Here is a 9190-nt window from a genome sequence, read left to right as displayed (position 1 = left end):
AATGTGAGTCCTCATACATAAACTATTTTAGCATGTGTAAGCCCAACATGAAAGAAAGTTTCCAAGAAATTTCTTCATTCATTCCCACCCTTGATGCACCATGTTTGTAAAATGTCCACTCTTGATGCACCATAATTTGTTTGTAAAATGTTTCCAAGATTTCTTCATGTTTGTACCCTTGATGCACCATGTTTGTAAAATGTCCACTCGTGATGCACCATAATTTTTTTGTAAAATGTTTCCAAGAGTTCTTCATGTTTGGCTCATTTCCACTCTTGATGCACCATTTGTAAAATGTCATTTATGTGAAGCGCCATAATTTAGTTGGGGATTTTTTTAATAAAAAGGCTAAGTAGTTGGATATTTGAGGCTATACCTTGTTTATCTTAAGCATATCATGAATCCAATAGTCCATGGGAAAGTATAATTATTTGGATAGAGAACAACAAATAATAAATTCAAAGTGCATGCAATTTGAAGCTTAAGAGCTTGACTAGCATAATTTATAAAAGAGGTGTCGTCCCCTCTCTCTCTCTCTCTCTCTCTCTCTCTCTCTCTCTCTCTCTCTCTTTGCAACTCATCACCCAATGGCTTCCTGATCCCAACCTAGCTCTTCACAAGCTAACGTGAAAAATATCACATGAGGGGCTAGCTAGGACACCCACGGGGCTGGTTAGTTGCTTGTGAGCCTCTTTGGGCCACCCACGGTCGGCCACTATCAGGGAAATTATGAGCTCATTTGGGGGCTCTCTAAGGATTTTCATGCTCTTTTTCTCTCTAAAAAATGGGGCCATGGTGAGCACTGTCAATCTTATGTCAAAACCTCTCCATGTGACATATCAGAGAAGCTTATCGAGTAGATTTCAACTATACAATTTTTGACAACTTTGAAGTAGTAATGCTCAAGATACACCACAAACAAGATTTAAGTTGCCAAAATGTAATATTACATGCCACATCATCACTTTTGAAGCCACTTTTTGGGAAATGTCACTATCCTATGTTAGAATGCCATCGTGATATATACCATTGGAAAGATCTTGAAGAGTACATTCTAGATCTACCAACTCCGAAAAATTTGAGAATGATGTGCTCAAATTTCATCGTGGCCTCATTTTTAAGAGACAGAAAGAGCATGAAACTCGTTAGAAGGCCCCAAAATGAGCTCATATTTTTCCTAATGGGACCACATTTTTCTCACACTTTGGTGGGAAGGAGAGGTCTTGCTTAAATCATTCGCTCTAGAAAAAAAAGAGAGCCCAAATCCATCAATGAAATCCACCAATATCAAAGATTGCCAAGACACACGTACAAGGGCAAGGTCGGCGACATGCGCAAGGTCACCTACAAGGGGGACGTCTACAGCTTCGGGGTGTTGCTTCTAGAGCTCCTCACGGGAAAATCTCCCATCCTTGCCGCCATAAATAGTGCCGACGGCGGCAGCGATTTGCCTAAATGGGTCCAATCCGTCGGCCGTGAGCAGTGGACCGCTCAAGTCTTCGACCTTGAGATCCTGAAATTCGAGTACATCCAAGAGGAAATGACACAGCTCCTCCAGATCGCCTTGTCCTGTGTCTCACCCTCCCCTGATAAACGCCCCCCCATGGCCGACGTTGTTACCATGATTGAAAACATGAGGAAATCCGACCACGACGACACCTCTTCGGACATGTATTATGATCAACACTAGGGTGGACTAGAAGATGATGGATAATGATCATAGTTTGTGGTCATCCTCATCTTCTTCCATCATCATCACCATCATTCTCCTCCATCTCATCACCATCATTCTCCTCCATCTCATGAGTCACGACCCTTCGACGTCGTCATCATCATCATCATCTTCAACATCATCACCGTCATATTGACATCATCATCATCACCGTCATTGCCATCATCATCATCATCACCGTCATTGCCATCATCATCATCATCGCCATCACCCCACCACCACCACCATTCATCATCATCATCATATTCTTCCTTGTTGTCATCATTGGCATCATCATTTTCATCACCACCACCATCTCACACAATCTTATCTACCTAATCTTCACCACTACCATCTTGATAAGATTCACCATCGTCTTCATCATCATCACCACCACATTTAATGCCACTAGTCATCATCTACATCATCTACATCATCATCGCTAATGGCAAAGGTTCCAAGGTTGTTTTTGACGGGTGTCATGCTTATTTTTGGGTTTTTTGATCGTAAAATATAGATACTTATTTTGAGTGATGGTCAAAAAAATAAGATAAATTGTCAAAAACATGCATTTTTCTATTAAACTTGTCATTTTGAAGGGTAAACCATCCCATCAAAAATATCCTTGTAGCTAGTGGCTATTGCACTATGGGAGAGTACATGTAGCACTCGCCTATATGGTAAATCATGCTAGGTCATGCCATCCGTATCTCATGGTTCACTTCATTCTCTTCTTGACGGCTGTAAAATGAGAAATGAGCAAGGAAACAATCCTCTTTACCCACTACATGTATGCATCACCCTCTCAATTCTTTTGGAATAAGTTGTCTCTTGCATGAGACACATATATGTTACTATTCTTTCAAAATTTCTAAACATTCCTTTTTTTGTTAAAGTCAAAGCTTGAATGGTTCTAAGTGAATTTTAAATGTGAATATTTAAATGAAGTACTTTTTCTTAATGCATTTTTTTTTGCATAGTCCTTCAAACTCGTGGGTGTGCATCTAGCTCACATTACTCCATACAAAGTAAATGTGAGTCCTCATACATAAACTATTTTAGCATGTGTAAGCCCAACATGAATGAAAGTTTCCAAGAAATTTCTTCATTCATTCCCACCCTTGATGCACCATGTTTGTAAAATGTCCACTCTTGATGCACCATAATTTGTTTGTAAAATGTTTCCAAGATTTCTTCATGTTTGTACCCTTGATGCACCATGTTTGTAAAATGTCCACTCGTGATGCACCATAATTTTTTTGTAAAATGTTTCCAAGAGTTCTTCATGTTTGGCTCATTTCCACTCTTGATGCACCATTTGTAAAATGTCATTTATGTGAAGCGCCATAATTTAGTTGGGGATTTTTTTAATAAAAAGGCTAAGTAGTTGGATATTTGAGGCTATACCTTGTTTATCTTAAGCATATCATGAATCCAATAGTCCATGGGAAAGTATAATTATTTGGATAAAGAACAACAAATAATAAATTCAAAGTGCATGCAATTTGAAGCTTAAGAGCTTGGCTAGCATAATTTATAAAAGAGGTGCCGTCCTCTCTCTCTCTCTCTCTCTCTCTCTCTCTCTCTCTCTCTCTCTCTCTCTCTCTCTCTCTCTCTCTCTCTCTCTCTCTCTCTTGCAACTCATCACCCAATGGCTTCCTGATCCCAACCTAGCTCTTCACAAGCTAACGTGAAAAATATCACATGAGGGGCTAGCTAGGACACCCACGGGGCTGGTTAGTTGCTTGTGAGCCTCTTTGGGCCACCCACGGTCGGCCACTATCAGGGAAATTATGAGCTCATTTGGGGGCTCTCTAAGGATTTTCATGCTCTTTTTCTCTCTAAAAAATGGGGCCATGGTGAGCATTGTCAATCCTATGTCAAAACCCCTCCATGTGACATATCAAAGAACCTTATCGAGTAGATTTCAACTATACAATTTTCGACAACTTTGAAGTAGTAATGCTCAAGATACACCACAAACAAGATTTAAGTTGCCAAAATGTAATATTACATGCCACATCATCACTTTTGAAGCCACTTTTTGGGGAACGTCACTATCCTATGTTAGAATGCCATCATGATATATACCATTGGAAAGATCTTGAAGAATACATTCTAGATCTACCAACTCCAAAAAATTTGAGAATGATGTGCTCAAATTTCATCGTGGCCTCATTTTTAAGAGATAGAAAGAGCATGAAACTCCTTAGAAGGCCCCAAAATGAGCTCATATTTTTCCTAATGGGACCACATTTTTCTCACACTGGTGGGAAGGAGAGGTCTTGCTAAAATCATTCGCTCTAGAAAAAAAAGAGAGCCCAAATCCATCAATGAAATCCACCAATATCAAAGATTGCCAAGACACACCTCATATGACTCTGAACTGTGCCCCCCCCTCCCCCCAATTATTTTTTAGAATGCCTTGTAGTTGTTAACTAAAGAAGTGAAAATCCAATATAGATAAGATACACATTGATCTTTGGGTTGAGGGTCCATTGTATCTACTAGCAAATCCTCTCACTTGTTAAAATTCATAATTTTTTAGATTTTTGGTTTTATTACATATGTATGTGAGTAATAATGGTTTGCTAGGGTACGCTAGGAGGCTTGTTGATCAAGTGCATAATGTATATATATCTTCTTAATGTTTTCTCTTGAATAATGAGACAAGACCTAGATAACTTGTAGCAAAGGTACATGCAAGCTCTCCAATTCATGAAAGAGAAGGAAAAAGAGTGTTATAATTTGCAAGTTGCAATTAATGAGGTGTAAATAGAAAAAGCTTAGTTATATGTTCAAATTGAGAGTATGGGAAAAAAACATTAAAATTTATAAGCCCAAATAAATCATTGGATCCACTAGAGCATGTAAATCAAAAGTCTTATTGTTATTGAGGTGGTTAATAAAAGCATCAACTTAAAGCATGCAAGTTGTTTGTTATATTCTTTCTTGAATCATCGTCGTCACTTTTTTATTGAATCTAGTGAAGATAGTGAGTGCAGATGATAGTATGGATAGCATAAAAAGTGAAAGAAAAATGACAAAAAATGTAATAAAATCTACACTCTAATGCTCTAAGTGCACGTCAATGATTGAATGAGGATGTAGCAAGAGATTGTTTGTAGAAAGTGTGTAAGATATTTACAACATGCAATGAAGGGACCTATGGGATTGCACTCTTTAGCATAGAGTACACACATGTCCCACTCATCATAGGGAGTAGTACCTAGACATGAGCCATGAAAGCTTGGGCATAAGCTCCAAGAAATGACATAATAGTCATAAAAGGTTACAATAGTTCTAGGTATGGTGCCTAAGTTAAGGCCCACATTCCCTAACACCACATGTGTAAATGTCTCTAAGCCCCATGTGCCTAGGCCCATCCCCCATGTGCATGTGTAACCTAAAATCCCTTTGTTAGAAACCATCCCCTCTTATAGTGATTTCGTCCTTAAAATCGAAGGGTGGTTATGCACAAGACACATACAAAAGGCTATATACAAAATCCAAAAATCACATCCAAAACTGAATGTTAATGTCATCATCAAGAGCATATGAACCCTCCTAGATCAAATAGAAAGAAATGTAGTGTAATGCCAATGATGACACTATATTACATCCTTTGAGTTGAATGTGAATCCAAGGAGTTGTATAACCCACCCAAGGTCAAATGGAAAGGATAACAGACTCAATAATGAAGCTAATCATGGAACTACCTAGATCATAGGAAAATTTGAACCATCCAAACTCCAAAATAATGGCCCTCCAACAACCTGGGTCAAATGGTAAATATGGAAGAGAAATGTCAATGATGAGGCTAGCACCAAATCCTCCTGGGTTGCAGTCAGGGAAGACTAATAACTAGCCCATCCTTAGAGTCATAATGTGAATCTGGCACTGAAGACATCCACATGATGAGCTCAAAACTCATGGGCCAGAATGTCAAACTTTCTTGGCATAAAAGAATCATTGTGCACACCAAGACAAGGATGTGCCATAGGTGCATCTGAATCTCAAGCAAATAATCCAAAACCATAGCTATTATACCTCTATCTTGCCCATCTATAATCACTATCTCACTCATACTACACTAGCACTATGAATGCCACTCACATACACCCACCATAGCTCTCCTTGCTCACCCAATGCAAGCTCCCATGGAAGTTATTCATGGTATCAGAGCTTGGTTTTATGACATGAGATTTCATAACTTATCTCTCTACTCTTTTTCATCAATTATCCACTCTAATTAACTCACTAAGTGTGATTAGGCTTCAACCCTCTTGCTGCCATATCCATTACCACACACACCTTATCCACTAATTCCTCCTTGTGCACTCAACCATTGGGAAAATCCTTGTAGGGACACTTAGAGCACACTAGGCACTCCTCTCTACTATATTAATGATTAAATTTCATGATTATTAAGCCCATTATTGTGTGACTTTCAAACAAGCAGCTTTCAGCAAGTAGACACTAAGCAGCTTGGTTGGGAAAATGGCTCGTTCTTGCAAATGGTGAGGACTGAACAAAAATGGCTTGAGTTGGAGGTCTACCTAATATCCTTCTAAGAGCCTCTAAAGTCTTGTGGCAAGCTAAGCACCCATGTGGTTGTATGGAGCATTTTCCTGATCAGCTCCCTTCATCTTGAAGCTTCCATTGAAGCTGTAGGTAATCAACTTAAAATCCTTTTTCAAAAGTCTTCAATAATCACTCATTGGGAGTTTAATTTGGCTTATTTTAAGCTCAATTTCATCACATTATTCCTCCTTTCTTGTTCTTTCCTCCTACATTAATCTCCTTGCACAACCCACATAAGTTCACACACACATGCAAGGTGTTTAGCTGAAGCAATTCATTTTGGCCAAATCAAATCCTTGCACTCATTTTAGTAAACCCAAGAAAAAATCTTTTATTGTAAGGCATAGAAACTGCCCTTGGGAGTCCCAAGGAGGTAAGACCTTGCCATTTGTAGTTCCTTGTATCTTCTCATTGCATGCAATTGCACCCAAAAGTGAAATAGAAAAATTTAATGGGTTCAGGTTTCACACCTTGCAATCTAAAGTCATGTATTTATTAATGCAAAAGAACTTATGGGGTCTAATAAAGGGGAGAGACACCAAGAATACCCTAGGAGATGCATGGGAAGAGAGAAATGAGAAATTCCTAGGCATAATTGCTTCTGCAATAGGGGATGAAGTAATCCACAACATTAGTGGCATCACTGATGAGGCCAAAGAGGCCTGGGATGAAATGGAAAAAATCTATGGCACCAAGGCTAAACACTCCAAAGTAAAATTACTCATGCAAATATATGGTCTTAAACTAAAACCCAATGAAGATGTAATGAGTCATATCAATAGATGTAAGATCTTGAAGCAACAACTTGTCTCCATTGTTGACAAGAAGTTGGAAGATGATGAGGCTATGGCCATTTTATTGGCAAGCTGTGACATTCAAGGTTATAGCGATTTGGTTGAGTATCTATCAAATATGGACAATGTATCATTGCATGATATTGAGGCCTCTCTATTGGAGAGAGAGATGAAGGTGAAAAAGGAAGCATGGACATCTACATCAAGTAGTCTAGCATTCGTGGCTCTACAAGGAGGAATCCAAGACCTCAAATGGCTACACAAGGACTCAAGTGCACCTATTGCGGCGGCTACAACAACCATGAGGAGAAAGATTGTAGGAACAAAGGTAAACCAAAATGCTCTATTTGTCAAAGATTTGGGCATGAAGCAAACAAGTGCTTTCAAAAGCAACAATCTAATTTTGTATCAAATGCACCACTTGATTCATATGACCTCAATGAGGAAAAGATTTTTTAGCCATTTTAATTTGTAAGCTCAATGAGCTAATTTATGTATAACTCCTACACCTTTTATGACTCCATGAGCTATGAGCAAATGTGGGCACTCAAGGGGGGAGTATCCCACACCCTTTTTTCATAATCAATACACCATTGGTTGAGCCTAGCTTAAGGGGGGAACACCTACACTTTTTGGTGACATAGGCTAATGGCAAGGCTAATGGCAAGGCTAATGTTCATGACCATCCTAGCATCAAAGAGGGGGGTGTTAAATAGTGATGCCAGTTATGTGCTTACGAGCACACAATCTCACATTACATAAAGCCAATGGGTATAAACAAAAGGGAACGGTGGAAAGGGTGGTCCAATAGCATTAGAGCAGAGTCAAGGTGGTCCAATTAAAAAAGGGTACTTGTAATAACACAAGCCAATGAACAAAAGGTCATTGAAAAATGACACCAATCATTGTAAAAGTGTAGCCATGTATTTTTCCTATTTAAGAGCCATATGAATGAGAGAAAAATTTGTGGGTTGCTATTCTACCTCTATCTTACCCATCTATAATCACTATCTCACTCATACTACACTAGCACTATGAATGCCACTCACATACACCCACCATATCTCTCCTTGCTCACCCAATGCAAGCTCCCATGGAATTTCTTCATGCCTAGATGTATGAAAACTCATAATGCTCGATGTCATCCCTGCCCTCAAGATCATGCCCATATGATCTGGCCTGCACACATCACTCATACTACACTAGCACTATGAATGCCACTCACATACACCCACCATATCTCTCCTTGCTCACCCAATGCAAGCTCCCATGGAATTTCTTCATGCCTAGATGTATGAAAACTCATAATGCTCGATGTCATCCCTGCCCTCAAGATCATGCCCATATGATCTGGCCTGCACACATCACTATCACATATATCAACATCATGTGCATAACATGTCCATGTCATCATGTGCACATATATCACTATCATCATGTGTCTCGTCATATCATCATGTGCACGTCATGCATGTGTGTATGTGTGATACATCATCATGTATATGAGTATAAGATACATCATCATCATCCTCCGGGGGTTCACTATATGAGCAGCATGTCATCGACATAGAGAGCAATGATTAGATGTACATCATCCACACGTTTAACATACAAAAATATGCATGTATCTTTTCATACCAAGCTCGTGGAGCTTGCTTTAAACCATATAAAGCCTTTTTCAACCTGCACACTTTGTTTTCCTGCCCTCTTTGAACAAAACCACGAGGCTGCAATACGTACACCTCCTCATGCAAATCTCCATTCAAGAACGTAGTCTTTATGTCCAACTGATGTACATTCCAACCATTATGAGCTGCCAATGCACAAATGCTACGAATGGTAGTCATACGACAAGTGGGAGCAAAGGTCTCATCAAAATCAATGCCCTTTTCTTGAGCATAACCCTTTGCAACAAGTCTAGCCTTATAGCGATCAACACTGCCATCTGGCTTTCGTTTCAACTTAAAAACCCACTTACATCCAATGGCCTTTTTACCAATAGGCAAATCACACAAAGACCATGTACCATTCTTCATTATAGCATCATATTCACTTTGCATTGCAGCCAACCAATTTTCTGAATTTTGTGCCTCATCAAATG

The 9190-nt window shown here is 39.2% G+C and overlaps 1 pseudogene; it reads left to right on the top strand.

The window, feature by feature from the left end:
- Positions 1-1330: 1330 nt before the first annotated feature.
- LOC147614189 (putative inactive receptor kinase At2g26730 pseudogene) lies at positions 1331-1690 on the top strand (annotated as a pseudogene).
- Positions 1691-9190: the final 7500 nt, after the last annotated feature.

The sequence above is a fragment of the Cibotium barometz genome, chromosome 42, assembly GCF_041138505.1.
Source record: "Cibotium barometz isolate CiBa-2024 chromosome 42, ASM4113850v1, whole genome shotgun sequence".
Taxonomy (NCBI): Eukaryota; Viridiplantae; Streptophyta; class Polypodiopsida; order Cyatheales; family Cibotiaceae; genus Cibotium; species Cibotium barometz.
This window is presented reverse-complemented; position numbering and strand designations above follow the sequence as displayed.